This window comes from Lepisosteus oculatus, chromosome 17, assembly GCF_040954835.1.
Source record: "Lepisosteus oculatus isolate fLepOcu1 chromosome 17, fLepOcu1.hap2, whole genome shotgun sequence".
NCBI classification, from domain to species: domain Eukaryota; kingdom Metazoa; phylum Chordata; class Actinopteri; order Semionotiformes; family Lepisosteidae; genus Lepisosteus; species Lepisosteus oculatus.
In genome coordinates, this window is record NC_090712.1 from 18867429 (window position 1) to 18883965 (window position 16537).

Here is a 16537-nt window from a genome sequence, read left to right on the forward strand (position 1 = left end):
TTCATTAAAAAGTGACTTATGACTTACCTGTCATATGTTTGAATAAGCAGTTTAGCTTATAATACTGCTCAGATGAAAGTGATTTTTTATTAAAGTGCAAGGTTGCAATATTCATTGTTTGTACTCCTGTTCCCAGCATAATTCAGGTTTGTTTTTTGCTCAATTGCTACCCCTGAACTCCGTCTCCTTATCCATTACACTCTCGCTGACTGCTTTGCCTTCAAGAGGAAGCTCTTCAATATTTATTAAGATAATGTTCTGTAGAGATCATAAATAAAACTCTGCTACACCTACTGTACATAAGGTTTTAGTCTTCAGCTCTAGGTCCTATCTATTGTACAGGGGTGATGAAGAGCAAGACACACGCAAGAAATTATTTTTATTTTTCTTCAATAGGGTATCTAAAGAACCTTTTTATTTTTTAAGAATTTAAGAATAAACATATTGTTTTATATAAACTAATGAAAGTGTTTACAAATATACATTCTAATACACAAAGTTAGAAAACATATACAGAGACTGTGAGAAAATGTTTCAATAAGTATTTTGAGAGTTGCCTGTTAATACACAGCTACAGTATTGTATGTGAGTTTGATACCCAAGCAATTAATATATTGTGATATTTAATGTTTTCTCTAAACATTTTAAAATAAGAGAATATGGATATTTGCTTGCACAGAAATACTGTATTGTTTTGTTAATTATGGCAGTATGGTTAAAAAAAATCATAATGTACTAATTTGTGAATATGATACAAAAACACCAAAATGACACAATACAAAATCAATTCCTAGATGCCTAGATTACAAAATTATCATCAGGAAGAGAAACTCATTAACTTTGTCAGACAAAGCTAAACAGGTCATCAATACTCCAAAGTGCATTGGTTTTGCAGTGAATTCTAAGTTATGATTTGATGTGAATATGCAGGTGCAGTCTCCTATAATTCAGTCTACTTAATAGATGACCTGTCACTGATAAACATCATGAAATACAGTATAACAGTTCTTCACAAATTAACCAATCTGTTGATAAAGCTAGATTCCTGTGCACTGTAAACAGGCAGTGTTTATCTTTTAAATAACCTCAATGTTGTTGTTTTTTTTCAAAAAATACTATTGATTCTTACTCAAACGAGAACACCTACTGTGCTTCTTCTGCAAAGTGATACATCCACAGTGATTTTATTATTTCCAATAATAATTACATCAAGGTACTGCTGTTATCCTTTAAAGAAGTCCTTCTGAAATTGTACTACATCTCTCATCCAGTGCTCTAGGAGAATAAAATTATTTTTATATAAATAAAAAACAGCATGGGATTCCTCTGGGTGCTCCAGTTTCCTCCCACAGTCCAAAGATGCACAGGAAGGTTATCTACAGTATAATAAGATCCTACTTTCTGTTTCTACAGTATACTGTATATACTTTATACTTAGTTTTCCACAATATCAGTGATTTTGTTCCCAACGTGCACACAGTTTATTCAGATATGAGTGTTTGTTGTCTAAATTCTTCAGAAAACATTAAACCAGGTAAAATAAGACAGATGTCTACACATACTGTACATAAGATGCTGTGGTATTATATTACTTTTTATAAGGTTTCCTGTATTATAAAAGTTGGGTCTGAACTTACTGTTACCCAATGTAATAATCATGCAGCGTGTGCGAGTGTGTAATGTAAGATACTCAATAATGAAAAATAAACATTTTCTCTTAAATATTTCAATTTTTTTACTCTCTAATAAATCAATAGAAAAGACCTCTCTTCTTAACACAAACAGGAAAAAACTGTTGTATTTAAAATTCTGTTAATGTCGATATATTAGTATATGAATCATTTAAAACATATTAAGAAAGAAACAGAAGCCAGTAAAAACAAAATACAACTTAAAAGATAATTGCCTTGGGCAATCTCCATCTGCCTGAATCATTAATTAAAAACTCCTTGCTGAAATAATCCCCTTGAATAGACACTTCACACAGTTTAGTAGAATTTGCTTTTGTTATTGGATTACAAATCTAAATCCTGATTAAAATGACCAGAAAAGGTCAGAGGGTCAGGTAATCCATTAAATATTCTAATGCTTCAGACAAAAATGTTACAAATGATCTGCATTTTGACAAACTGTTTTCACATGAAGCAGAAACTGAAGGAATGCTAATATACTGCTGATGTGAGGCACTAATATTCTTTGATGGATGTCAGATGTGACAGAATCACAATTTACATCTGTTGTCCTCAGTCTGTTTACCAGGAGACGAACTCAACATACTAGCCAAATTGAAGCTGCTGGTAAAAGGCTCTGTATTTTATACACATGCCACAGGATTGGTATTTAAGATTTGGATCTCTGTCATATATATATGATAAACCTCCTCTTAGTTAAGATGTTGACTGCCAGAGACACACATTCATAATGCTGCAAAGAGGACTTACTGTATTTGTGAGGTTATGCGGTTACTTTTCTGACTACCTCAAACTTTTTTTAAATTGTTTTTCCTTTGTGTGTTTTTGACTTGCAGCTTTAAGCTTTGTCTGTAAGAGTGCAAGCAAAGTGGTTTATTGGTAATGACTTAACATGGTTAAAATGAAAGAAATCCAGCTCTACTGTTTTCTTATGGAAATTGCAGCACAGATACAGTATAGTACTGTACACAATGTGCACATACCAAAGGGCAGGTGTTCTCATGTTCTGCTAAATCCTTTTTGTTTAACTGTTGCAATTGACAATAATTAGACTTTCAAAAAATAAAACTTAGAAACACAGAACAGGACTCATGCCTCTTTAAAAAGTCTATAGAGCAAATAATGGTGTTTTTTCTATTAACATTTCCCTGGTATTTCAAATTATGTTTATGCATATTCTGTGGGATCTATAGATTGTTGTTGATACATGCAGGAAAAGAAGGTTTAAAAAAAAACTTTTAAAAAGTACTATTAATTGATATCAGATGTGAAATTATTTGTTTTCAATGTTCAGTTACAGGATATTAAAACAGTTATCAGAAGCCTACACTGTATGTTTTTCATAAATGTCATGTACAGTATTTGCAGTTCTTAAAATTCCACACAATAAGCAGCTTAATTCAGTACATGTACAGTATAGACAGTTTTTAAACAAAACTATATTCTGGATATTTATTGCAATGATGATGATGCATAATGCTCAGAATAATGCAGGGGTATTTTGCAAGTTTTTAGGTTACTTGGCAATATATACCTTATCGCCTACTAATTAGTCACACGGAATATTGATTACAGAGTGTGAACTATGTTCAAAATTTCTTCTCTCCTCCTGACTGGCTACACTAACATATATGAACTTAAAAGACAACTGTACTGGAATTAACTGTAGAAAACTCACTTCAATGTACAGTATGGACTTTTTTAGGATCAGATATAATGGTAGAAATACAATTACAAATATTGTGAGAAAGATCCTGGGAAGGACAGACCTCTTCCTGATGCACTACTTGGCTCCCCTGACACGGATTTGTGATTTGATCGCACTCTGATTTTGCTAACATGTTCATGCCATCGTGAACAGCACCAGCAGCAGGAGGGTCTGTAGTTATAAGCCTCACATTAGTTCACTTGCTCAGGAAAACACTGTTAACATTTTTAGGAACACCCTTTTTAGTGATATACTGACAGTTTCTCTGTTCACCATTCATTTCACTGTTTTAGACTTTTCCGTCCTTAATTCCAAAATCATTTCTAGTGGCTTCTTTATCAGGCTGTTTTGCTCTTGGTTATAGACCAGACAAATGTAATTTTCTTTTATTGACACATTGTTATTTCTCCCACAAGAAATAGATGTACTTAATGATTTATTTGTGCTCCAAATGGCTTTGAAGAGTAAAATTGATCCACCTTGAAACTCAGCTATACACGTGCTGTCACCACCACCTCTAGGACAGAAGGTGGGGACATTCTGCTGTGAGTCAGTGTGCCTTTCCTTGCAGTACTGTTTCCACTTGGTGGAACTTGGATGCCCGATTGAAGCCATGCTAATATTGTACTTGTACTCCATGGTTTGCTTCAACTTGTAAGTTTTGGAATTTTGGTTTTAAAAACCATTTACTGTACAATTATATCATAGATAAATAAAGATCACATACTGTAAATTCTCCTTACAGTATACCCCTGAGTGGTGCATAGCTACAGAATCACTACAGTCGACATTCAATGGTTCTTGTAACTCTCGTAACTTAGTTAGCTTTAGTACGAGAGATCATTTACTCCTATCTGCAATTTTACTTTTCAGAGAATTTGTGGTATTTTTGGTATTTAATATTGTACCATTGAGTACAACTGAAGTGCAACTAGAAGTACTGTATGTTTTACAAGTGAAAAGACATATGTACTATTATAGTTTTGATATACTGTGAAACCAGTAGAAAAAACTGTGCATAGGAACTACAGTATGTGAAATTTGCATTCTTCATTGTATCCAGGCTCCATTACATGGGAGCAAAAAATCTCTAATAATTTCTTAGGAAAACTAGAGTTACTAAAAGAAATATATTGATTCTCTTTTTAGGATTTGAGAGAATGACTGATAGACATAAAATGCAGATGTAGATTTTTACAAAGTCATTTAAAAGTCATGATACTCATAATAAACAGTTGCTCACTTTCTGACAAATTTTACACCCCAAATGTTATGCCAATGAATAAATACAGCCCCTTGATCACAAAGGGAACTTCCTGATTAGCAGCTGAACAGATGATGGATCTGAAAAGCAAATCTTATTAAAATTACCACGACTGGCTCACAATGCTATACTGGCAGGCTCTTAATTAGATTGTAATTGTAGTCATTTTAAAAGTCCTTGCATAAACACGCCACAGCTGAAGTAAAGATGTTCTTCAGCACAGGAAATGATCCCTAATTAGCAATGCCAAGGATGTCGATCACATCACATTAAATAATAATAATAATAATAATAATACCAACAGTCCGAACAATGATGTGAAGGGTACAGCAAGATTAGAAACATTTCAGAGGTTATTTTATTCTTAGTTTTACTTTAAAAATGTTTCATGCTGCTTCTTCTTTCAGCTGTTTTTTTAGAGCTAAATTTATAAACAGAAAAAAATAATTTTGTCCTCAAATCAGAAAGAGGACATATGCAGTTCTCACTGATAATACTGAGAAGCAATAGGTGTCACTGTTACAGAGAAAGTCATGAATATCCTGCCAAGCAAAAATTCACCCACATTTGGCAACAAATGGGCAGTTGCACACTTAGGAAACGTCAGTCACAACAGGCTAATGACTTCAAATTTGAATCTGTGTTGACAGTACTGTTAAGGTCAAACTGCATTGTGCTTGTGCACATGTGCTTTTACAGGGTGAGATACTAAATAATGGTGAGTGGCCATTATTAGTGTGCATCTGATGCCAACAATGCTGCGAAGTTTGGAGTTTTAGCACTAGATCAGACATTGCATGTCATTTGCTAATGGTAAGTAAATGAATCAGCCAAGTACTTAAATATGTTTTGATTTCTTTGTCTGTTTTATGCCTAAAAACACTAATTAAATTACAGCATGCATATGCCCTGACTTTAAGTGTGTTAGGTCAACTGTATTCCTCGGTCAAAAGTCTTACTACTGTTAGTACTAATACTAATAATTCTTAGTTCAAGCAGATCACAATGAGCACAGTTTCAATAGATAAGATAAGATGTTTTGTAAATAAGGAGGACAAAAGTGACCTCGTGTTTGGTTTAGTTAATTCACAATGTATTGTTTTTAAAAAGTGCCTAATTAAATTTGCACAGAAATGCATTAGAATATCAATATACACATTTCTGAGTTATTTACTATACTGCGCAGGGGCCTGCTGATACATACACATACATACACATACAGTACAGTATTAGCTGCCACATGTAACCCAGGTGGGTGCTACACTTCAGAGGTGAATGAAGTGGATTCCCTTCTCTATACGTGAGGGGATTTGGGATCTTTTGGAAAGAAAAGCACTTTGCAAGTGCAATGATTAATCATAATTGTATTCAATATTAATGCTCTTGTGTCATATTACTGCAGGCTTAATATTTGAATCTTAAATACTCAGGGCTGCTGAGTATGGGTTGCTGCTGGAAAGCTTGCATGTATATGGTAAATTATTTAAATATGACTTTAAGCACAAAGCAAACAGCTTTGTTAGTCATCATTGAAGACATCTTGTACCATTCTAATTTCAGAGCATTATACAATACTGTAATTGCTGTTGGAAAACTGAGACAAAGCTCCACAAATGCGAAACAGAGCCTAGTCAAGTCTTTAAAAGCTTTATTCACCATAAATTTCAAATGAGCTTAGATCTACTGGGAAAAAGGTCACATTATCAAGTATAGCTATACATTAAATCCGAAATTTATCTCGTGATTTGTTTTATAAATCAACAAGAATTTATAAATCACTATAACCAGTTGTATGAAAGCATAATTTGACATCCCAAGTATTATTAACTCATACCCATCAATGGACAGTAGTAAAATATTTTGATTATACAGTACATGTCTGCAAGATGTTCAGTTTTTGGCCTTTTCACCAACAGAAAAAGATCAGATATAGAAAGATGTCTCAGAAGAGAATGCTGTTGGTTGCCTAGGATTATCAGTGTGTTGTGCTGGGTGCTGTTGTGGTCAGCACAACTGGCTAACTAGCTTTGTGAGACAAACAGCCTGCTCTCTCCTGTGACCCTTCTGGTGCACCGACTTTCCTAGATGTGATCTCTTTATTTTATTTTATTTTATTCTCCATCTAGGTGCATACAGAAGAGAAAGACAACTGTAGAATCTGAAAATAGGAACCCTGAAGGACTTTTTTATACAGCATGTTATTGATGTTACTTGAGAATCAATTTAAAAACTCACTAGTACCCAATGTAAACACAAAGGCATCAGGCAACCAAAGTCCAAAGATACTGGTAGGTCAAATGGCTTCTGGGCAAATTGGCCCTGGTGTGAGAGTGTGTGTCTGTGTGTGCCCTGCAGTGGACTGGTGTCCACTCCAGGGTGTACAGTATCTCACCTTGTGCTCTGTGCTTGCTGGGATAGGCTCTGGCACCCCACAATCCTATATTGGATAAAGCAGTTAGAAAATGGATGCATGGACAATGTTTGCTGTGAGACACTGTATCAGACTGATCGACCAGATCAAGAAGCCCTCAAGAAGCTAGATCTTTCATCAAGTCCAACAAGTATTAAGAAATTAAAATTGTAATATTGAACTGAATACTCTGTATTTGGTATTTAAATCAAGGAAAAGAAGACATGACTTGCCATTTAGCTGGCAGTGGTTCTATAATATCTGAGGACCATAGGAATGAGCAAACCAAGGTTATTCACTGTTCTTGAGCACTACATATATTTAATGATTTAATTTACCTTGACACTCACCTACTCTGCATAGCAGCTTAATAGATCATTGAGCAAGTAAGAGCATTCTCAAAGAAAGAATTCAGCTTTGAATTGTCTTTGTATTCAATAAAAGACCTTTCCTGGAAGCAGAAGCTGTAAGTAAAATTGCATAAGTGATTTAGGGAGTTAACCACCACTGCTTTGGCATGAAGGACTTGACCATATGGCTGACATACTGAGATGTTGTAAATATGTTTTAAACGTTGTTTAGAATAATGTTTCAGAGTTAAGTGAAGGTATAGATGAATTACATACAGTACAGAAGTTTCACAACTGTAAAAAGATACACACTGAGTCAAACAGGTCATTCAAAACGTATATTACTGTATGTGCATGAAACTGAATAATATGGTAGGAAAAATGTCACAAAATCACTGTTATTCTAACTGACATGTCAACTACAGAATCAGCTTGTCCTCTGCATTCACATTTTAATCAGTAAAGGATAATCCTTAAGGTTAAACACTCTAAGAAAATGTTCAAACAGCCACACTGCTATAGTCAACAACACTAAAGGAACAGAAGAAAACCATCCTAAAACTGCTGTTCCACAGTAAATAAAACATTTCTGTCATTTCCATCAGTGTTTCGTAATAGTGAGGTTATTAAAATTCATACAGTCGAATCTCTTAAAGAAATAATGTTCATAACAAATATCTTTGTTGGTCTGTCACATTATAATCTTGGTCTAATGTCTCTTTTGTCTCTTTTGCTGAAGACAAAATTCAAATTACAGTACATTACCTAGAGAACCCATTGACAAAGTTAGTACAATCTTATGGCAACATTTTCTTTTGATGTTGAAGGTGTTAATTCATTTACTGTGCATATTTGTGCACAACTGCCTCCAGAAGAACATTTTGCAGTTCCAGGTACTGTGTAGGAGGTACACTGTGAGATGCAGTACTTTTTTTTATATGAGTTATTACTGACCCATGTTCCTCATCCGTACTGTATATCCTTGAGCACAAACACCTAAAACAATAGGTTTTATAAGATACGGCAAGCGATTGTTTTACAAAATGGGAAAAGCTTCTTGGGTGTTTGGGTAAACACATTCGAAAAAGAAGATTCTCTCCATAACATCAATGGCTTTTCTCCCAGGTTTCATCTTTGTTATCCTCATTCAGATAATATACCAGTGTCCAGAGGCGCTAAATTACTCCCTCTATTTGAGCCACAAGCACAACCTCGTACAGTGTTTTAACAGTGAGCTGTCATCACTGAAAACGGAAAATTCTCAACAAAAGATGTAACACATAGTATACAGTAGATACTTTCCCTTCCTTGAATGTTGATTTTCTGTACTTCTCCAGCAAATCATTCTATGTTTATCGGCTTCATAATCTTTACATTAAGCAGCTACGTTTTAATGCAAAGTAGATCACAGCTAGTATGCTGACCTGTACCTCAGATTAATGTCTCCTAAGGTGCCTTAAAGACTTGAATAACAGCACCCCACATTTTTTAGAAAACAAAAGGAGAATCACCAATCCTTTCTAATTTATCAGAAATGGTTTAAAACAAGATTCAACATCCATCTCCAGCCAGCACACTGTACTGGGTGTGAAGTACTGGATACATGCTCTTCCAGTACACCCGTCTGTCAAAGCCATCAAACACTTCTCAGGCCACCATCTTCACCATGGTGTACAGAGACCTAGTGCCAAGGTGTTGTGCTTCTCACAGACATCAGGGCCTACAGTCACCAGGTAAGGCGCAGTAGCTCATTTTGAGCAGAAAAAGCTGATGTAACCCCTACTGTATACTGTATATCCCATCCACCAACAATTACTCTTGTATGCCACTTCTTGGGGAATCCTAGATACAGTAGACTAATTACTTGGCTCAGATGGGTTGGCAACATCTGGACTACAGGGCTTAGCCTGTACTCTGAATTAACTTTTCCTAATTGAACCATCTAGGAGGCTTGTTTTTAACTCTTTTCAGAAGAAGTCCTGTACAGTTAACAAACTGGAACACTCGTGCATTAATATGAATTTGAACTTTAAATGCACTAAGTGATCAGATGCACAGGCACAATATATCTTAAACTTGAAGAAATCCCTGGAACACAGAGAGGACCGAATGTTGCTTAGAAACACATTGTAAGAGATTCAGGAGGTACTTCTGAAAATATTCAATTAAATCTTTTAATAAAGCTTTTAAATAGGTGAATTCATTTAATTCACAAAAAAGTACAATTACGTGTTCCAAGTATTAGTTTACTTAATTAATTCTGAAGACTACAGACAACATTATTTCATTAATGTGTTATACGGTAATTGCTGTTACTCTAAATGAGATATTTTTGTGAAGTCATAGTATACAAAATAATCTCCTATTTCAAGCAATGTACTGTGTATTTTTATTTTTATAATAAGTTACTTTTTTTTAACTTTGATTCCTCCACCTTTAAACCACCTTGGCAAATGGGAATCTATTATGATAGATGGGATTACATGATTGCAGGTGACATGATTTCTTGTGACATAATTCCTGATTATGTGATTTCAGATGATTTTCTTCTGGAAAATAAGAGGTTTTAATGAACAATCTGTTGTGAAAGAACTTCAAGCTTCAAAAAGTACTCATTAAAGAGAAGAATATCTTAAGCAAAGCTGATCTGCTTGCCTTCAAAAGCTGAAAAATGTGTTACACCTATACAGTATATACATTTTATTGAAGCGATAATTAGGGTTTATTTTTCACTTTTATTACTCACTGTTTATTAAGAAAATGTTACTCTTTGTGTACAATAGGCGTGAATATTTTCATCTTGGGAAATATAAACTCCAATTTTTTAGGGGTGAGAGGGTTTTATAAATTATGAGATATTCACTTTAGTGTGTTTTAATGCCATTACAATCACACATTATCAAGTTGCAGGAGAAACGATGTATCTTCATTTCCTACAATATGTCAGAGGACTCCTACTCTTAATAAAAACAGGAATATGAGCAATATAATCATGGTACACTTGGTCTGAAATGACTCCCACAGAAGCTAGATTTTGCCCTTCTATTCAAATACCAATATAAATCCATCAAGTCCACATTCACAGCTCTGACCTTCATTCTGTTTATGAATTCATCATTAAAAGACATCTGCAGGAGGAAAGAGCTCCAAATTTTTAATAGCATGTCTCTAAAAGCATATTTAAATAACATTAGGATGTTATGGACATTCTGAAAACTGTTTATTAATTCTGTCATGTGCCTGCAATACACAAAGAACTCTGTAACTTTTAATTGAAAACCCTGGTGATTCTCACAATACAACTTAAACAAGGCAAATGGAAGACATGTGGGGTTGCCACCTGTCTATGTTTTGCTCAGATCAGCAATTAACAGCTTATTTAAAATAGGATCTGGACTACACTGTTTCTGATATATAGAGGTTAAACTGAAAAATATGCTCAGATGTGATCTGTGAACAACATGCAGCAGTCTATATTTATCACAGAGAAGAATAGTTACAAAAATAACAATATGTAGCCCATGACTGTATCAAACTGGTTAGCTAAGATGCTTACCAGCTTCCCAAACAGTCTCTCTTTTGTCAATAACCTTTTTTCCAAATTAAATCTCTGCCTGAGACTTAATGTAGCAAGACTCACAAACAGGTTCCATAATCCCATGGTCAGTCTTCTTTTCCTTCTAAATGAAGTCTAAAGCCTAAATTTCTGCATAGATAGTATAGGTAAATGAATGCTTTAATATGATTTAAAAGCTAATGCATTACAATTACCAGATACCTGTGCAAGGGAATACTTAAAAAAATAACAATAAATTGGGGGAAGTGACTTTTGAAGTGACCTATGCAATGAAAGCCCTCCAGATCCATTCATACCTCCTAATGAGATGGGAACAAAACACCATACAGCAGAAATATTGTATTTACAGATTGGTTAATATATTTTGTTTATAAAACAATCTAAAAATGTTATAGTGAAATCTCAAAATCACTACACAACTAAAAGTCAAATCAGTCATAAATGATTTTCATAAAACATGAGGGTCACTTTTAACTCTGACAAGGACTGCACTGACAAAATGCCTACTTTAGAGATTTATGAGGTTGTAGCACTTCTGAAGGGTAATATTTAACCATTCCTCCAGACACAGTTACCCTAGAATTTTTGAGTTCTTTGGTTTCCCTTTGTGAAGCACATTCCTAAGTTTGAACACAAACGATCAATTGGACTGAAGTCTTGAGAATGAGATGCCCAGACAATAACATTTGTGTGCAGTTGTTTTTTGCCAGTTTGGATGCATGTTTTGGATCATTCTTGTGCTGGAATGTCTATTTGCAGCCAAGATTGAGCTTCTTGGCAGAGGAAACCAATTGTACAGCCAACATGTCCTGCTACATGTTGGAAATTCTTAAAGAGCTGCAGGACCCATAGATGGAGAACAACCTAAAACATAAAAGACCCTCTGTCATATTTACACTGGGAAAGAGTAATTTGTCAACACCAAACATACAGTAAAACTGATGACATGACAAAACGGCTCATTTTTTATCCGGCCATAAGATAAGGTTGCAGATGCCATGCACATGTCCTGTAGTTCGAGTACTGGAATTTAATAATTTATGACACATATGACCTTGCTCTCTGCAATTGTGTTCTGGTATACAGTATATAGCAAACATTTTTAGGATGTTGTCCCTGCTTCATGGAGGGTATAAGTAAATCTGCTTGTCAATGTAGTTACTATGTTAGGTACTGTAATACCTTAGCTCTTAACAAGAATTTCTCCTAGTTATTTTTTAGAAGTATTTCATTGCATACATAGCATGTATCTGTAATACTGTACATCACTGTTGTTTAAAAGTAATATTCCCCAAGACCGCATTCAATACATCTTCATGATATTGAACAATTTTGTTTAAGCAACATTTTTTTCTAGGATATAGAATACCAAATGATGACAAGTAAATGCCATTCAATTAAATACACAGGAACAAACTGTTCAGAAATAAGTACAAACCAAAATTATCAAAATAATCAATGTTCTGAATGTTTATCAGGTCACACCTACTGTACGTTGTGTGCTTTGTTTTGCAATTTTGTATTTGTAAGTATGAAACCTGTCAAAAGGAAACATTTTTTAGAACAGAGCACAGGTAACATTTGCAGTAAGCACACAAGGAGGAGGCTTCTAATACAGTCAGTATTGTGAATTTCACACTACATTTTATGGTATTATTTACTTAATATTACTGACATCAAATCATTTAGTGGCAAAGAATTTCATTCTGCATTTAATTTGAACATAGCACAGAATTTCATCTGGACATCAGAAACAATTTCTCTAGAGAAACATTTCCTGAGTGGCAGTACTAACACTTGTGATTAAGTGAAAACATGACACTTGGCATTTGTGAACAAGAAAAATGAGTTCATATGCAGCAAGTACCATTTCTAACATATTACAGAGCTCTATCAAGTTAATAAGTTCAGTACACTTTCAGAAAAATCAATATTTTGCTTTGGACACCTGTGTGTTTGTGAATACAAATATTGAGCATTTAGCCCTTAGAAAGTACAAACAAAACACAATTTGTGGTTGTGAAATACAAAATGAATATTGTGTCCTATGTACTAAAAGAAAATAAAGTATATTAAAGAGAAGAAACACAAAATACTTATGTGACACTTAAGTGAGAAATGTATTTTGTGCTCTGTGGGAAAGCAGTACTGTAGGTGCTTTGTCGTTAACCTACTACAAAACTACACCTGTGTGTGGTAAAGCAGAAATAAATGTGTTCTAGAGCAATATCACTGTCTGTCTCACAAGGACAACAATCTGGCACTAAAAGTGATCTCAAATATTCTGATTAGGAATTGAAGATTCTGTATCTCTCTTTCCTCAGCTACTGAAAAATGCAGCTGTTCTAAGAATAAAAGAGTGGTGTACTAACCCGGGATACAGTACTTGATTATGACGTTTGTAATTACGTTATATTTGGAATCACATACCACTTGAGCAATCTTAGAAAAAGTGCATTTCCGACTTCTATACACATGCTCAGAATGAGCTGGTGATTTTAGGAGGATGAGTATTCAGTCTAATGTTCCCAGTACATGGGGGAAAACCAGAAATGCCATAGAAATTAATTTGCAAGGCTTGTAGGTCAAACCTGCTTCGAGGGGGAAATAGGAATTTGAGCATTTGTCTCCATGAAGTCAGAGCAAATGGCAATGTATGAGAAAATACAGAGTGAGAGATGCCAGCAACTATAACGCCAGTCCCCTGATAAAAGAAGGAGTCAAGAGCATGTAAGGTTCACCACTGCAGGGCTAACAGGGATGAGGGGCTCCGGGTCATTTTTTTGGTCCTCTTTGCTTGTTCCTTATTTGTTCGCTGAGTAATTGGAGGAGGGTGGTGAGTTGCCCTTTCTTCTCCTATCCTACAATTTGCTCGTTGTTGCTGAAGATGATATCGCTGGTTGCAGTTATAGTGGCCAAGCTCAGGATATGGTGTTTTTCTGTTCTTCTGTTTAATGACAACAGAAAGTATTAACAGGGCTTCCTTTCACATTTGAATTTCTTGTACAAACCATTTTGGATGTCACAGAACAGGACGCCAAAAATGACAGTTTATTCCTTCACAGTTAACCAGTTTTTTGGAAGAGCATTTTGGGGTACCTTAACTTGTGTGTAAATTGTGACAATATAATCAAACACAGACTATCAACTGTGTGACTCAAATGCTTCTGCTATTTTGTAACTTTGTCACTTCTGTCCCCATTGTTTCCCATTGTTCTAAGTTTCTCATTTACCAGCCACTGTGGTTTGCTCTTTTCTTATACTGTATGTTTCAAAAACTTCATAACACGAAATAGTTCACAAAAATAAACTTACAGAAAACTTTGGTTACATTATTTTTCCCATGTTATTTATTCCTCGTGACATACTGTATGACCTGTCACAGGTGAATGGTGTGAAATAATAATGCCCAAGTATTTCTAAAAGATATTGCATTGTAATCACAGACATTAATGGCTTTAATCTATAAGACTAAGGAGTACACAGAATGATGGCTTATAAAGAGGTGTTGTAAGCAATATGTTAAAGGGAATTAAACTCTTTCTATACTGTACTGTATATACAATTTCTATTTTTATGATCAAGCATGCTACCATATGCCACAACTGCTCCTTATTACTATATATATAGATTATTTCAACCAAAACTGACTAGTCAGCTGTGTTAACTGTCCTTTACTGCAAACACACTATATTATGAAGAATTACACTTTAAAAACCTAGTCAACAATAAAATCTTCAGAACCTCTGATTCAGCAGCGGCTAATGATGCAGTGAAGAGCAGACGTGTTGTCCAGCCTTAGCCAATTTTCAGACTGATTTTTCTTACTTTCTGGCTGGATCAGCACCCCCACACCCCCAGGAGCTGGCTACCTGAGCTCATGCAGACAGCACATTCCCCTCTCTCTTATCCGCCTCTGTGCTAGGCCCCGGAGGCCGCGTAGGCCCTGTGCACACTATACTGTATCCCATCTATCTTACGCTCCCACATAATCAGACACCTAGCCTTCCTAAACGCCGGTACATTCCCACGACCTCAGATAGTCAGACACCAGCCGATCCAAATCTGGAAAAAACGTCAGCGCACTAAATGCGTATCCTATCACGTCTCCCGCTGTTCACCCCACCTTCTGCTTATACCTTCCTCCAGCCGCACTTCATGGCTTGGTATTAAGCAGCCTGCCGTTTCTCCTAGCTCTTCCATCGTTTCTAACCCCTGCAAAGGAAATCTTCCCTTCTCTGCCTTGTGGATCCCGACTCGGCCTGCCTCTCCGACGCCGCCCTCGTCTCGTCTTGTTGTGTTCGTTCGTTACCCACACAGCGCTCTTCTGATCCCTTTCCTGACAATCTGTTTCTAAAGACGGACAGTGGCAGGGTAAACAGGGCAACAAATAGACCAGACAACAGGAACCATGCCCCACGTATCTAATCCTTTATAACTATATAAACTCAGAGGTTAGGTCAAAACCATGATACATACAGTAGATGATGGAATACGTTTGCTTTCATAAGCAAAGCTACAGTATATTGGATTTATTATTTAACAATGAATAAAGAAAAACAGTTGTTGGGTATGATTGTATGTACTGTAAGCATCATTCTTGAACAATTTAGTGGGACAAAGCATTGTATCTAATCATGTCAGGCGTCTTCTGTGTTAAAGCATAGTGAAATTGTAATGTAATTTAAAAACCTATCAAACACAGTGTCTCAGAAGAAAAATGTACTTCTTTTTTTCTGTAAACTGATGCCAACTAGTGTAAAAATGCCTGATCCTCAAGGAAAGATATGCAGCAGTGACTCAAGGCGTAACAGGCAGTGGGTGGAGAGGCCTCAAACAATTTAAGGATGGTTTAGAACAGGAGACATCTGTAGGGCACGTGTCAGTTGTTTTATGAGTGATGCACGAGCGTGACAAGTGCAACTGTGACTCTGCTGGTATATTGATCACAACTGCAGCTTCAGATCCACACAGAAACAAACTCCAGAAAGAGGAGATTCTTTTTCTGTGACAAAAGAGCAGGAAAAAAAGGTGTGGGGGAATTCAGCATTATCCAGGTGTCAAGGAGGTGATGTCACTTTCCATAACCGTGTTACACTAGTAATTGGCTAAGGTTGGACAATGCCTGTATAAAGGCTGGATAAGTAATTCATTCAGTATGTTTCATCAGTAATACAGTAAATAACTAATACATATTTTTCATGTACCACTAATAAGGCATGTGTTAAGCACTTACTGTATGATACACTAAATAAGTTAACTTTCAGTAATAAATTTGTTTTAATACATGCCTCACAGGTATTCTTGAGTTCTTCCAGAATTTCTTCACAGTAATATGTAGAGGTTTTACAGTCCCTTCAATCTCAATGTTTTATCTTAATATGTGTGACCCTGAAGAGTGTACAGTGTGTACATACAGTATACAGTATTCTTAAACCCTTGAAAGAGATTTTTTTTATCCAATTCGTACCGTTACATATTTTAATCTATTTTTGTAGTACACTAGATACACTTCTGAGGATAGAGTATATATCTTT

At 35.4% G+C, this 16537-nt stretch overlaps 1 protein-coding gene across 1 annotated transcript in view; it reads right to left on the reverse strand.

Annotated features, from left to right (window-relative positions):
• csmd1a (CUB and Sushi multiple domains 1a) overlaps positions 1-16537 on the reverse strand; it is a 604432-nt gene that overhangs the window by 387164 nt on the left and 200731 nt on the right. The gene's annotated exons all lie outside the window — the stretch shown is intronic.